General features: G+C 41.5%; 1 protein-coding gene across 2 annotated transcripts in view; it reads right to left on the bottom strand.

The window, feature by feature from the left end:
* PRNP (prion protein (Kanno blood group)) overlaps positions 1-6,603 on the bottom strand; it is a 29,359-nt gene extending 22,756 nt beyond the window's left edge. The window contains exon 1 of one of the 2 annotated variants that reach the window (XM_089681735.1): positions 6,466-6,603. The gene's annotated coding sequence lies outside the window, so the exon portion shown is untranslated. Of the gene's footprint in view, positions 1-6,442 lie in introns of both variants that reach the window. The other variant, XM_089681734.1, reaches the window with a different exon arrangement.
* Positions 6,604-15,092: the final 8,489 nt, after the last annotated feature.

Here is a 15,092-nt window from a genome sequence, read left to right as displayed (position 1 = left end):
AACTAAAGGTTAAGTTAATACAGATTTCTTTTCCCTGCTTCCACCAGCAAGGGTAACATCATCACCGCTCCAATGAGATTTCAGTGCATGATGAGTATTCCGAATCTTACAGGGAGACACTCTTGCACAATACCATAGTGTCATTTCTCAAGACTTAGGGTACTCACCATTACCTGGGATCTCGCTGGAAGGATGGTGAATTTACCCCCTGCAGTACTAAAGCCGAGGTACTGTAATTATATTTTATAACTTTTCCCTTACGTTTTTTTTTTCTTTAAAGCTCCTATTAAAATATGGGGGAAGGGGCCCTGTTATATTGTACCTTGCCTTTTACTGCATGGTCTGCTTTAACATCTATGGTATTTATTGGCACAGTGCTAATGCTAATGAAATTACGCCTGCTTGACATACTGATGAGAACTACGAGCCCTGTGATGATCAATCCGATTAGCCTGAAAAGGTCCTGTCCTTGGATATGTGCAAAGGCGATGCAATGGCTTTAACCACTTGTCCTCCTGAGGATTTACCCCCCTTCCTGACCAGGCCATTTTTTGCATTACTTTAACTGACAATTGCGCAGTCATGCAATGCTGCACCCAAATTAAATTTACGTCCTTTTTATTCCACAAATTGAGCTTTCTTTCGGTGGTATTTGATCGCCTGTGTGTTTTAATTTTTTTGCGCTATAAAAAGAAAAGACCAACAATTTTGAGAAAAAAAACAATATTTTGGACTTTTTACTATTAAACATGTCCAGTAAAAAATACAATTTCATCATAAATTTAGGCCAAAATGTATTCTGCTACATGTCTTTGCTAAAAAACCCCCAATAATTGCAAATTAATTGGTTTCCGTGAAAGTTCTAACATTTACAAATGGCGGTATAGATACTAGAATTGTTTACATTAAAAAAAAACATTTTTACTAGTAATGGCAGTGATTAGCGACTTATAGTGGGACTGCGGTGGGCATTCTGACACTAGGGGGAACTAACTTGGTGTTACTGACATCCCCAGTGACACCAATACAGTGATCACTGCTAAAACAAAAACACAGACACTGTACTAATGGCACTGGGCAGGAAAGGGTTAACATGAGGGGCGATCAAAGGGTTAACTGTGTGCTGTTTCACAGTAAGCTCTGTGTGAGTGCTTCACTGTAATCACATTGCTTTGGATGGCTGTGCTGGGCACAGCCATCCAAAGCAGTGTGCACAAGCTGACAGGGAGGATAACTGTATTGTTTACATACAGTTTTCCTCCCCGTCGGAGGTGCTCGACAATCACCGGGCGCCAGCGAGTAATCACCGGCTGGGACCCGGTGATTGACAGCCACGGCCGCGAATGGTGGCGTGGGAAGAGCGTGCGCCTCCTACCCAGAAATGCAAAATCACGTATATATACGTGATTTTGTGCCACCCTGTAGCAGTATATCTGCTATAGGGTGGTTGGGGAGCCATTAAACATCCAGTGTGTGGGCCCTGGGACATTTATTTACAAGCCTGCCATGCAAAATATGATGTTACCTAGAAGCTCCTTCTCCTTTTGGAGGCGAGTCATAATTAATATACATAAGAAAATTAATACAGTTTAAGTATAAAGTGGCAAAAAAAGGCTAGATTCATTAGCTCCAGGAAGGAACGCGTTAAGTAACACTCTGAACAAGGCCATCGCTGTGTAGGGGATTCTATACAACACTGAGATCTATAAAAGGTTGGCCTTGAAGCCTTTTTTCATAGACGTCTCCATAGCAACTCACGACTTCAACATCTGCTCTCTGCAATTCCCTCCGCTTAATATACACAAACACACTGCAAGGAAAATTACAACCGCAGCCTGACTTCAATAGAACTAACTGCCCTAAAAGCAATCATGATGGAGAAATGTGCTCTGAATTATTGATAATCTTTAGTAAATTACAGCAGGCAGTATTATGACCTATGTTTAAGCTGAAATCTATGGATTTAAGTACAGAATCACACACTCAGATGTGTTTTTACTCCAGAAATGTTGAAGTGAAACCATTAACTATGGAAACACCAGAGCTCATCTATTAACGTTAATGTATCCTGTTTCCGATGTTTAAGACACTAGTGGAAATTAAAAATGAATTGTGCATGCAGTACAAGCAGAATCATGGGCACAGACCATAGGAAATGAGAGTGTCTGTAGCAGTAAATGGATTGGCATCTGCGTAGGGCACAAAGAACCCTTTCATGCGATATCTGCTGTGGTGTCGGATGGTAAGGTTGCCCATGCTTGCCTAAGCCTGGCACTGCCCATGTTCTTGATTCATTTCATTTTGTACATTAAAAAAGATTTCAATCCAGGGTGCCTAGTCAGGAGGTTTTGTTCTGCAGGCTCTGTCTGCTACCCTGCCAGGAAGCCATTTACTAATTATATGAAAATATTAATATTTTATGGCAGGACCTCAAGACATAATACAGTGAAGTCCAAGAATGTTCTTACAAAATGACAGAGGCAATGACATCCATAGGGGCATGGGCTGCCATAACTCAAATTCCTTCATTTATAAAATGCCCAAAGCTATAGTGGGAAATGTGAGATTGTGAAAGAAGGAGGTGAGAGTGATGTTCCGTGAAGTGACATGGGCACAGAATAAATGGAAAGGTAAGACTGTGCTGTAGAGAGGGATCATATAGGTTTTCATGAGACTTTAGCTTGTAGTGTTGGTGGGTATTTATGGATGAGGACAATATTTAAGGTGGGAAATTATAGATGAGGACATTTTTTAAGACAGGGCCAGAGGGAATCTCTAGAAATGATCAGAGCTTCAAGAGAAGCCTAAGCAAAGTAGCTTGTAACCTGGTTTGGTGACCTAGTTACGATATGCAACTTCACTCCCAAAATGAAATTTTCCTTTCATGAAGCCCTTCTCTTCAGTATAAAAAAGAACCTTTTTTTTGCATTTTCTTTTACTTCAACCTGCCCTGCTACCTCCATTTTCACCAAGGCAAGAATGACGTGTCCCTGCTCCTGCAGCCTCCTGGTATATCCCCATCACATATCCCAGGAGGTTGCAGGAGCAGGGTCACACAGTGGCTAGAGAGCTATCATCGGGGGCCATTCGCAAGCACTCAGAAATGACAGCCTGCTTCCAACGCTATAGGAAGGTAAGATGGTGGTGCAGGACCTGTCCTGAGGCAGCAGAGCAGCAGGGCAATGCTGTATTTGCTGAGCAAGTGAGTGTGTTTTCTGTAGAAAACCCTCCATAACGGAGAGAATAAGGAAACTTGTTCCAGTTCAGTTGTAATTCCAATGCCACTTCAGCAAGAATACCAGGCATTATCCTACATGACTTTATTGGTAAGTGAGTTTGACAGCAAATTTCCTTATCATGAAAGTCAGGTAGCATCGTTTCATTATTTTCTTTTGTATTGATCTATATTTAGGGATGTGGTGCTGATGGATAAACTTTACCAGTATCATATTATAAAGTCAGGTAGCACAATAACTGGTATTTGTTTGAGGTAGACACAAAGTTCATCTAGTAGACCCCACCTTGTACTAAGCAACACAACACTTCACTTCACTTCTTTTGGTAGAAGCAGTAGGAAATCAGATTCTTGCAAATGCAACACTGTATCATCAAACGATGCAAACCTAGTAACCACACTTTCATTTAAAATGGTAGCAGTAAACTGGTAACACCCTTTCTTTAAAGTTTTGCAGGGATAGAAGGTAATGGGTACTCTTACTTCAGGCATTCAAGGTCAGAATCATTGATACTTTGGCAATTGTTCTGACATTAGTATGCATGCTCTCTCTTTTCATTTGGTTTAGTTTCTTGCTGATGGGCTCAAAAACTCTCTGCCACCTCCCTTCCATGATCAGACTCTCAAACCTGGTAGGCTGCAAACGCCCCATGTACATGTACCTACAACTTTAAACTTGTCCATGGGACCAGTATGCTTTTACAGCTAGCAATTGGTGCCAATCTGCATGCCATGCCTTTAAATAACATGTCTATGATGGGGATCCCTTCCACTTAGCTCAGTACCTGTGCACAGAATGCCCCTCCAACAACCACTAACCAATGTAGTAATACAAAAAGTACACTGTTTTATAGACGAAAGTCTGCTAAGATCCCCTTACAAGCCCAGACATAGGGTAACAAACTAACCTGGAGTGGAAGCCTGTAGAACAGGGTTTCTCAACCAGGGTTCCTCCAGAGGTTGCTAGGGGTTCCTTGAGCAACGAGCAATATCCACCTCTCAGATAGGTTCCCACTGACACCATTGATATTTTTAGCTATCTATAAGGGGGTAATTCTTCTTAATGACCACAAGTGTAAGGAACATTCTTCCCACTGACCATCACACAAATGTATCATGAGCTGTAGATACAGTAATTTTTAGCAGGGGTTCCCCGAAAGCAAAAAGTAATTTCAAGGGTTCCTCTGTGTTGAAAAGGTTGAGAAAGGCTGCTGTTGAAGCTGACAGGAAGCCTTTCACCAACTTAACCTGTGGCATTCAACTTGCTCATGAGGATAGGCTAGAACACCCATAAGAATTTTACTGTTATCAGGAAGCTCATTAGAGAGATTTACCAGTACCAGACAGGATGTAAGCAAACTTCTGCAACAATGACACAAACAGAAATAAAAATCTATTGCTCTAGCATTCCCCTACTGTTAATAAAAGCAATTGTATTTCTGTCTGTTGCTGCTAGATGTTTATTTTCACTTCCCATTCTGCTGAAAATTTTTTCCAAACATGAGTGGAGGGGAATTTTCTCTAATGGAGTCCCCGATACCAATGAAAATTCTTCCTCACTTAATTAGAAAATCTAAAAAAAAATCCATAAAATAACAAAAAATAAACATTTAGCTTGACAGACATTTTAATGCTGCAGAGGAAACTTTGTGGTTGGAGGAACTCTGAAAAGTCACTTGCGTTTTATCTGCCAAAGTATTGACATCTTTTCAATCAGTCTTGTGGTTTATACCCAACAACCAAGATATGGCATGACCATTTTCTGGTTTAGTTTGCAGATTCCCTCTTTGCTTCCAGTCTTTTCATTGGAAAAAAACAACACATTTTAACATTACATGGCTAATCCCTTGTCCAGTGAGCAGGCAGGTGATACAAAAAGCTGCAAAGCTGAACCTGAAAGAGGGCAATCATCTGGGGTAGAATGTGGGATTTGTAAGAATAGCAAACAAAGAGTTTAGGGCAGCAGTTGTAACTGTGAAAGACTTGCATCATTTGCCCTCCTTAGTTGTTTTCTCATCCATTCACAAAACTTCTTGTATTTTTCTCCCAGAATGCAAGGTGTTCTGTGTTTGGGAGGATGAATGACAGGTATCCCCTGCCCATGTACACAACACCTTGCATCCTGGGTGAAAAACATTATTAGTTCTGTGAATGGATGAGGGAACGTAGGTAGGGGTGGAAGGTAGGGTGGGGGCGAACAGCACGATTCCTTCAAAGTTGTAGCTGTTGCTCCTCCTACTGAAAGATCACTGCTGTGGGGAATATTTTATATAACCCCAAACTTCACCTTTAACTAATACATCAACATTTGGCTGAAATTATGTAAATTATTATGCATCTGCATAAAAAAAACAAAAAAACAATGGGTCCAGAAGTACAGATTACAAAAATGTCTTCTTTGTTGTGCACAGTTATAATATATTAATCTGGATTTTTTGTTAGAGGCTGCTGCAGTTGATTAAATAACACTTTTGTATCTATTGCATAGATTTATTCAGAGGGTTACATCATTCCTTTTCCCCATTACCTAGAAAAAAACCCCCATAAAACTGCTAGCTAAAGCCAACCTATGAGATAGGCCACATACAACAAATGAAGCCGTATGCTGCATACTCTGACGGTCGATATATTAGGGACTACACTATCTTCACTTCATTCTATTGCCATAGTGATCCTGTGTTGACCAAACCTTCTATGTCTTTTCACAATGCAATTGACTGAGGTCTATTGTTACTGTAATTTCAGGAGCATCACTGAATACATCAATAGGATCCTGGCTGTCGTAGGTCAGTATGATGGCTGTAGCCATTGCGAAAAATTGTAATTAAAAAAATAACAAACAATTTGATTTCTGGTGTCTACAAATTATTAACTGCATCATCTACAAAACAAACTGATGCTTTTTTTGTACATTTTATACCAATAAGAATGAATAATAATAATAATACATTAGCAGAAAGACATTATAATGCAACGAAGCTGTTTCAGACGGGTGGAGGATGTACTGCGTCATTAAATGTCCACACCCTTTAATTATTTATTATTTACACGCTTTAGAATAGATTGCAAGCTTGCTTGTTTATAACACCCTGTTAAGTGAAGATTTCTTGGGAATGCAGAAATGGTTCCTTTGGCCATAATATAGTAAGCAGAACATAACTAGACTGAATGAACAGTGGATCAGTTATATAATAAGAATTAAATTACCTTGTCTATGTTATGTTGCTTACCTTTGCTGTCAGAGCTGTGTGTATCTCGTTGTGGAGCTTGTAGGGAGTGCTCAGAATACAAGGCAGAGGAAGGAGGGTGAAGAGGACTGGGAGGGACTGGCACAATAAACCTCACTGAGGGGGAAGGGATGAAGGGAGCATGTTGTTCTATAATGGATATTACATCCATCTGAATGGCGTGAGGGAGATGAAAGGTTGTGGTTTACTCATAAAGCTCGATTGCTAGAAAGTTGACCTTAATTTTCTTGGAAACTGGGTGGTAAGGGTTTTGCAATATTGACTACATTAATTCATTTTTTCCACTAGTAAAGATGGCCCTCCTGCTTAGTTGTAATTTCATGGAAAGTGTCTGAACCTTCTGCATTGTGGGAATGGCCCTCTTGTTAGAACAGACGTGGAGGCATGTGTGTAGCTTAGTACGATGGGTGTCTATTCAATCTCCAGGTTTTGCATCAATTCAGCACCAATAGCCAGCTATGGGAGATATTTTCCCAGCTCTAATCCTGGAAGGCCGTCACCAGAATCAGAAGGCAACAATTAGGCATAAAAGCAACTGTATCACTATCCCTGCAGGAGCCGCTAGCAATAATAGGTCCTCTGCTCTTTCCCTGGCCCTTGGTGGAACCTTACTCCTGCTGACACCTGCAGAATCCCTTGGCTGAGGACTCTCAGCAGTCACACAAGAATGGCACACAATTAGAAAATTAACAGAATAAATTGGTAGACCAAAGTAAAACGGTAACACAGCAGATCAGTAGTTTGAAGTCATCATATGAGAATTCAGTGCAGTACAACTACAATGCGATTAGCCCAGGTACCCTTAAGAATGAACTCAGCATGGAAATCAGTAACAAACACATAAACGATAATTCCCTGACTGAAAGATTACACCCCATGCCATGATAGAGGACTAGCAATAGGTATGTCAGCTTTGTTCTCTCCAGTCAAGAGGGACTAGGCTTAGACCATGAAGTGGTTACACTACCAGCATACCAGTGCTGCCCCCAGGTAGACCACAAGTTCTGCACAGTTCTTGGACATTAACTTTTGTTGGGTCAGTTGGGGCCCTTTAGGGTTGGCGTACAAAAGAAACAGTGCAATGTAGGGTTTTTAAAGTCTGATAAAAAACAATGGAGAACCACCTGCGCTACACTATTATTCTAGGAATGGGTTGCCGCTGACACCTGGCTATACACCTGGATAGAATGGGATCAAAATTATAACAAAATTGGTGCTGCGCTCCCACACTTGTACTTATACTTTAAATAATTAAATCAAAATGAGGTTTCAATTACACCCCTAGTAAATCCTCCTGTGTATAATTATCACAAACTCAATTCTTCATATTAATATACAATCTTATACAGTGATGTTTGATAAACCACATGAAATAAAATATAAATGTGCAAAACACATAAAAACACAAAACATAAACCCACTTGTGTCCCTAAACAGGGTGGAATCACAAACATGTACTAAACCACACGTGATAAAACACTTGGCATAAATGAATGCCCAAAGGTGCAGTGGAAATAAACTGACAAATTGTGCCTACAGAAACAAACACGGATGGTCAGGATAAATTAACCCTGACTATAAATCAATCTACAAGGACTATAATAAATCCTTCAACATAAATGTGCGACCACCACTAAACAAGTGCCCACATGTACCAAAGTGTAAATTGCCGTGCTCTAGTCCCAAACTTGGGCCTATACTGCTATATAAATAGCAAAATAAATAAATTAAATATTGAGTGAATCCACAAATGAAAATCCAGTGACATTCTATGATAAACACATAACATAAATCATTTTATAAAGTCCACAAAAACACATGCCACCAATTATTAATAAACAAAAAACAAATCATCCACGTGTGTAATCTTCAATGTGGCTGGATATATAGAAACCTCCGATCAATATAAATCTGGCAGGTGAACAGAAAGTGTAATCCTTCACCGGTAAGATTGCCCCCTCACCTTCATGCAGCGACCCCACAGGGTCAAAACGCTTTTTTTGCTATTAAGCACAGCCAACCGCTCAATCCTCCACGTCAGATTTGGTATCACAAAGAGCGGTGGTATCCCCCTTCAGAACTTACAGGTATCACCTCTCCTGATATCCGGATGGTTTCATATGATCTAATTGTACCTCAGATTCCTCATCGTCGTTTATAAAACAAGAAGAAGAATCCTTCCATCGTGTGATATTATTTCATTTATTGATGTAAAAGAATACTATAAATGCTCACTCACATGTGTTATGAGAAAAAAATGCTCACAGATCCTCATAGGAACTCCTGGGTGTGCTCCTATGGGTGTATCAAGATGGTGCTTCCGCCGGATCGGGTGAGAGAGACTCGTGCACCCACTAACCAAGTGAATACTGACAGTTTGCCACCCCAGCTATCTACCTACACATAGTTGTGAACACTGCATATAGTTGCCTCAGTTTGTGGCCTAGTTCTTGCAGCCACCATCATTGAGATACATCTACATTACAGTTTATTGTACAAGCTGACAGCAGGACATACAGTTGCAGGCCAGGATACAGCAGTGCCAACTGGAACAAAAAGTTTCCTCTCTTCAACAAAACGGGACTCTCATTACTGTTTATTTTTGCCTTTGATGTACAGAGGGAGCAGTCTTTGCCTATATACATTAATGCCAATTGTTGCTATTTATTACTTCAAGCATGCCCAGTGCTTAGTGCTTTAAAGGGAACCCCGCCTTAATTCTCATTTGTCACTATCTTTGTGTTACCATCTCAAACTATATTACACACCTCAACTCAACTTCATACCAACTGGGCTCCAATGAGCACGTAGAAGACATGGTAGTGTTCTTAAAGGGAAAGTGTTCAATTTCAAATGAGAATTCTCTATCCTTCACATCTAATCATTGTAATCTAGTTCTGAGGACCCACAGTGAGCTTACCTGTTTCTTGATAGTTATTTCTGCTCACTGGGGATTCAGCAATCCCCTCAGAGTTGGAGGCAGTGGATTATTTCCGAAAGCAGGCCTGCCAACATACCACTTTAAGTAACATGCAAAGCTGTACATGGTATTACCAAACAGTATGATTTTTTTTTTTACAAAAGATTTCAACACCATACACCTAATCAGAAGTCAAAGTAAAAAATTTTGAGTTGACAGAGAGGCGAAGGCCTCGAAACAGAGGCATAACTTGAAGCTTGTGGGCCCCACTGCAAAAGTTGACCTGGGGCCTCTCCACTACCACCCGCCGCCTCCACTGCTATATACTCAAAGTTATTTCAGATCTTTATTTACATATTGAGTGGGTAATTCAAAGGATTTTGGAGAAGCTGCCCACATTTAGATATACCTCTCCAATTATTTTGAATACTTGTGAGCAGACCCCAGTGGATCATGGGGAGGAGCCAGGTGACATCAGAGCCGAAACACTGCTAGCACAGTTGGAGACGCTGCATAGTGTCTATTACAGCTTTACAGCTTTTGTCACAGTGCGGTTTTTTACTACTGTATCATGTGAGTGCATTTTTTAATAAACTAACTGAATTTTTAAGAACCGTGCTGCACTATGGTCGCTTTATATGGTTGTGAGTTCCACCCACAGAGCCAGCTATACCATTAAAGGGTTTACTTGGAGGATACAGTGACCATATATGAGAGGCAGATTATCCACAGAGGAGTGGATGCTATTTTACCCCCATTAGGAGGGAAGATGCCTGTTTGACCTGTCTTCCATACGGGCCTATACGTGAAGGTGAGGGTCCAACCAGGGGCGGACTGACCATGTGGAAAACTTGGGCACTGCCCGAGGGCCCGGGGTCAGTAGGAGGCCCCATGAGATGCCCCTGGTACCTTTTTCATAGGCTTTTTTGAGTTTGGGCAAGGACACAGGGGCCCCATGATCCCCTATTGCCCGGGGGCCCCATGAATTGTCAGTCTGCCCCTGGGTCCACCTGTTTAAAGATTTACAGCACTGGAATAGTGGGCTTACTCTCCAGCAGGAATACATTCTTCCCACTAACATTTTTGTAGAGACTTCCTCTTCTTTTTCTCCTTTGCACTTATATTGTTGAGTTGTTCACATGTTTTTGGATTTATGCTATGCTTCAATGTTTTTGAGCAGCGCAAAACTATACACTTGTTTGGTATTTCATATGTGATGAGTACACACTTTATGTGTTTGCAGCAGCTCATATTCATAATTTTACTATTTATTTAATCATTTGGCAGCGCACAATTTTTTTAACTTATAGTTTCAATGAACTACCACGGTTGTGGTAGTTCCAGGGGCGATCTGACCATTTGGAAACTCGGGCACTGCCCGAGGGCCCGGGGTCAGCAGGGGACCCCATGAGATGCCCCTGGTACCTTTTTCATTAGGCTTTTTTGAGTTTGGGCAAGGACACAGGGGCCCCATGATCCCCTATTGCCCGGGGGCCCCATGAGTTGTCAGTCCGCCCCTGGGTAGTTCATTGAAATCCGCTAAGGCTACCGGGACTTGTAGGCACTCATTTACAGAAATATGTGAATGAGTGATGCGGCCATGTGGGTGGAGTCACGCTGTTTTCAAATCTGACAGATCAGGGAAACTTCTCCCCGTATTACACTGTTCAACAGGTAAAAAGTTTTGGGCATAAAATTAGCTAATCTTACATAATTTTGGGGTGCTGAAAACGAAAATGACCCTAAAAAATGTTGATTGGCTCTAGTTTCCATGATATATTCACCCATCTAATGACGTAAGCCATTCAAAATTATGATGCAACTTCAGCTGCATATTGCGCAATTGATACTGGTGACCAATAGAAAATTGCATGTATACTGAGATGATGCAATATTAGCCTTTAATTGCATCACTTCACTGCATAAAAGCTGCAGTATCTGTAGCTGATTGTAGTTCGACAGCGTCTTTACATTTCGTTTTATGCTTATATAGGCTACTCAGTAATGCCTCGAACTTGTGTGAATAAAGCAGATAATTTCTGCTATATCTGCAGTGAAATAACTTTTATCTCACAAAAAAGGAGGATAACAGGAATGATTAAGAAAGCCTACAACTTGTATTTTGGCTGCAAGATAGGAGACCAGGACAAGAGCTGGGCACCACATATATGCTGCAATTCTTGTGGGACGGCACTGGAGCAATGGTTGAATGGAAAAAAGGCATCTATGCCTTTCGCTGTGCCAATGATTTGGAGAGAGCCAACAGATCATGTTAGTAATTGTTACTTTTGTATGGTGCCTCCAATTGTAAAAGGGCTAAATAAGAAGAAAAAGTTATCTGTGCACTATTCAAATATTCCATCGGCAATACGTCCAGTTCCTCATGGAGAGCGGCTACCAATTCCTAAAGCACCAGAATCCTTCGTGGTTGAGTCAAGTGAGGAAGAACCTGAAGCGTGTAGTCACGTGCAGTTGTAAGAGATAGCCCTTTCCTCGAATACAAGAGAAAAGCCAAGAGAAGCAAAACCGACACAAACTGAAGACAAAACTAGTGAGAATCCTAAGTATTAAAATGATTCAACTTAGCTTATGGCTATAATTTTTCTTGGTAATCCTATGCAATATATTATGCCATTTAGGCTTTGTTATGTAGTCAATATCACTTGCTTTATATTTGTGGAAAGACATCTATCTATATAATTATTGTGCATTATGTAGTCATTACGCCTATAGTAGAAAACTTTCCGTTTACAGAAAAACTAGAGCCAATTGACAAATTTCATTGTTATATTTGAACTCAGAATGTGAAATTCATTAAGAAATGGATCCTTTTGTTTCCAAAACTGGCAAAAAATAAAAATTTGTTGAACAGTGTTATCTGTCAGAGGGAGGGGGCGGCGGGCATGGCTGCAGCTATGCGAACATTTTACATGTTCCACCCTGAAAACGGGTGAAACATGTAACATGTTCCCAAAGATGAACTTAGCCTTTAACCACCTCCCGCCTGCCATATAGTCCAATGACGGGCGCAAGGTGGTTCTCTTATTCTGGGAGGACGTCATATGACGATTGCGGTGCGCTGTGTCCCTTTAGACACAGCTGATAACCAATCACGGAAAGAGCCGAAGATGTCGGCTTAGTCATGTGATCAGCTTTGTCCAATCACAGCTGATCACATATGAACAGGGAAATGCCGTTTATCGGCATTTCTTTCCTCTCGAGCTGTCACGCTGACAGCTCGAGAGGAGTGGAGAGCGGGTAATTGGCTTTCTGCAGAGGGGACATGTACACTGATCATCAGGGCACTGATGATCAGTGTGCCCTGATGATCAGTGTAGCCCCAGCAGTGCCACCTGTCAGTGTCCATCAGTGCCTTGTGTCAGTGCTCATCAGTGCCTCATGCCAGTGCCCATCAGTGCCACATCAATGCCACATATCAGTGCCTACCAGTGCACATCAATGCCACATATCGGTGCTCATCTGAGCTGCCTTTCAATGTCACCCATCAGTGCCAGTAAGTGCCACCTATCAATGCCAATCAGTGCCACCTATCAGTGCTGCCAATCAGTGCCAACTATCAGTGCCAGTCAGTGCTGCCTATCAGTGCGCATCAGTGCCATGTCAGTGCCGCCTAACAGTGCCATTCAGTGCCGCCTATCAGTGCCAGTCAGTGCCGCATATCAGTGCCAGTCAGTGCCGCCTATCAGTGCTGCCTATTAGTACCATATATCAGTGCTGCCTTTCAGTGCCCATCAGTGATGCCTGTCAATGCCCATCAGTGCCACCTACCAGTGCCTCCTCATCAGTACCACCTATCAGTGTCCATCAGTGCAGCCTATCAGTGCCCATCACTGCAGCCTCATTAGCGTATATCAGTGAAGGAGAAAAATCACTTATTTACAAAATTTTATAACAAAAACTAAGAACAAAACTTTTTTTCCCCAAAATTTTCAGTGGTTTTTGGTTTGTTTAAGAAAAAATAAAAAACCCAGAGGTGATTACATACCACCAAAAGAAAGCTCTATCTGTCACAAAAAAATGATAAAAATTTCATATGGGTACAGTGTTGCATGACCGTGCAATTGTCATTCAAAGTGTAACAGCGCTGAAAGCTGGAAATTGGCCTGGTAAGGAAGGGGGTATAAGTGCCCTGTAGGCTAGTGGTTAAAGAACAGGAGTTGACAGGCAGTACCCAAGGCCCCCCTAGAGAAGGGGCCAGGTCGCAACTGTGACTTCTGCGACACCTGTTGTTATGCCAGTGCCTCGAAACGTCACTGTAACAGGGGACACTTTGCTCAACCCGGAAGTGCTGTGTGCAGACATTCTGGTTCCTGGTTCACCTGCATGCATGTGTCATTGAGCTTTACACACAGCACTGTCATTACAGTGATTTCTCTGAATCCTCTCACTTCACATCTCTACTACTGGCCACATGAGAGGAAGAGGGAGGGCGAGGCACTCCACGAGTTTTATGAGGTGCCCTGGATGCACACAGTTACAATTTTTAGGCTCGGTTCACACTGCTGCGACCTGGGATCCGACTTGTGAGACCCCAAGTCGCATGACATGTTAGTCAATGAGAGCTGTCCTAATTAGCACTACCAATGTTGATCTGACATTAGAAAAAGTTCCTGCACTACTTCAAGGTGACATCCGACTTGTGCCCATATACTTTAATAGAAGTCGCCTCCAAGTCGGATCCTCATCAATATTGATGTGATTTGGATCCGACATTACCCAGGCATTCCCTGAAAGTCACATCAAAGTAGTACTCAAGTTGCCAGGAAGTCGCACTGTAATTTCCGCTACTTTCAGGTTGTAGTAGTGTGAACTGAGACTTAATGTGTGTAGATAGAAAAAAAAATATATATGATGTAGTGCTAGATCGTATTAATATGCATATGTACAGTATATATAATCATATACACATGCAAAATCTAACAGATAAATATAAAAAACACACAGATAAACCTTGTGGTCACCTCCTTGCAGTGACCACAAGGGCCAGTACGCTTTGTTGTATATAAGACGTATCCCTCAGGGGCCACCTGATCTAGAAGACCATACTGGAAACCACATCAAGGCGCTGTCTTCCAAATCTCCTCCAGCCACTGATTAATCTGATGCTGACTCTTTACCACAGGGTCATGCTCAGAGACACAAACAAAGATCTCCCATAGCGTAATACAGTAATTTTTATTAGATGATATACAATAAAAAATGCCCACTCACATCTTCACAGACGATATCGCACATGAAAAAAGTCCTCATGACATCCTCATAGCATAGGTATGTTTGGAGTCCCAATATGGCGCGTGTGCCGGAAATGATGTCAGCGCGTTCCGCAAATGTCGTAAGGGCGTACCAACGCATTGTGTCACGGATACCACGTGACTTTGTTCATATTTTTCTATGTATTTGTGTACTTTTGGTATAAAGGAGGGGGTTGGCAGCTTGAAGTAGTTTATTCATCTGAGCGCAGGAGGTTCTATTATTATAATGTGTGTAGATAATATTTTCATTCATGGTATTTTGATTGATGAAGCCTGTTTTTACTTATTTCAGGTACTTATATAGCACCATCAATTTATGCAGTGCTTTACATATATATTGTACATTCACATCAGTCCCTAACCCTCAAGGAGCATACAATCTAAGATCCCTAACTTACATTCATACATACACATAT

Source organism: Staurois parvus, unplaced genomic scaffold (genome assembly GCF_062004578.1).
Source record: "Staurois parvus isolate SC_StPar_1 unplaced genomic scaffold, SC_StPar_1.0 ptg000276l, whole genome shotgun sequence".
NCBI classification, from domain to species: Eukaryota; Metazoa; Chordata; class Amphibia; order Anura; family Ranidae; genus Staurois; species Staurois parvus.
Note: the sequence above shows the minus strand (reverse complement) of the source record. Positions and strands in the feature narration are given on the sequence as shown.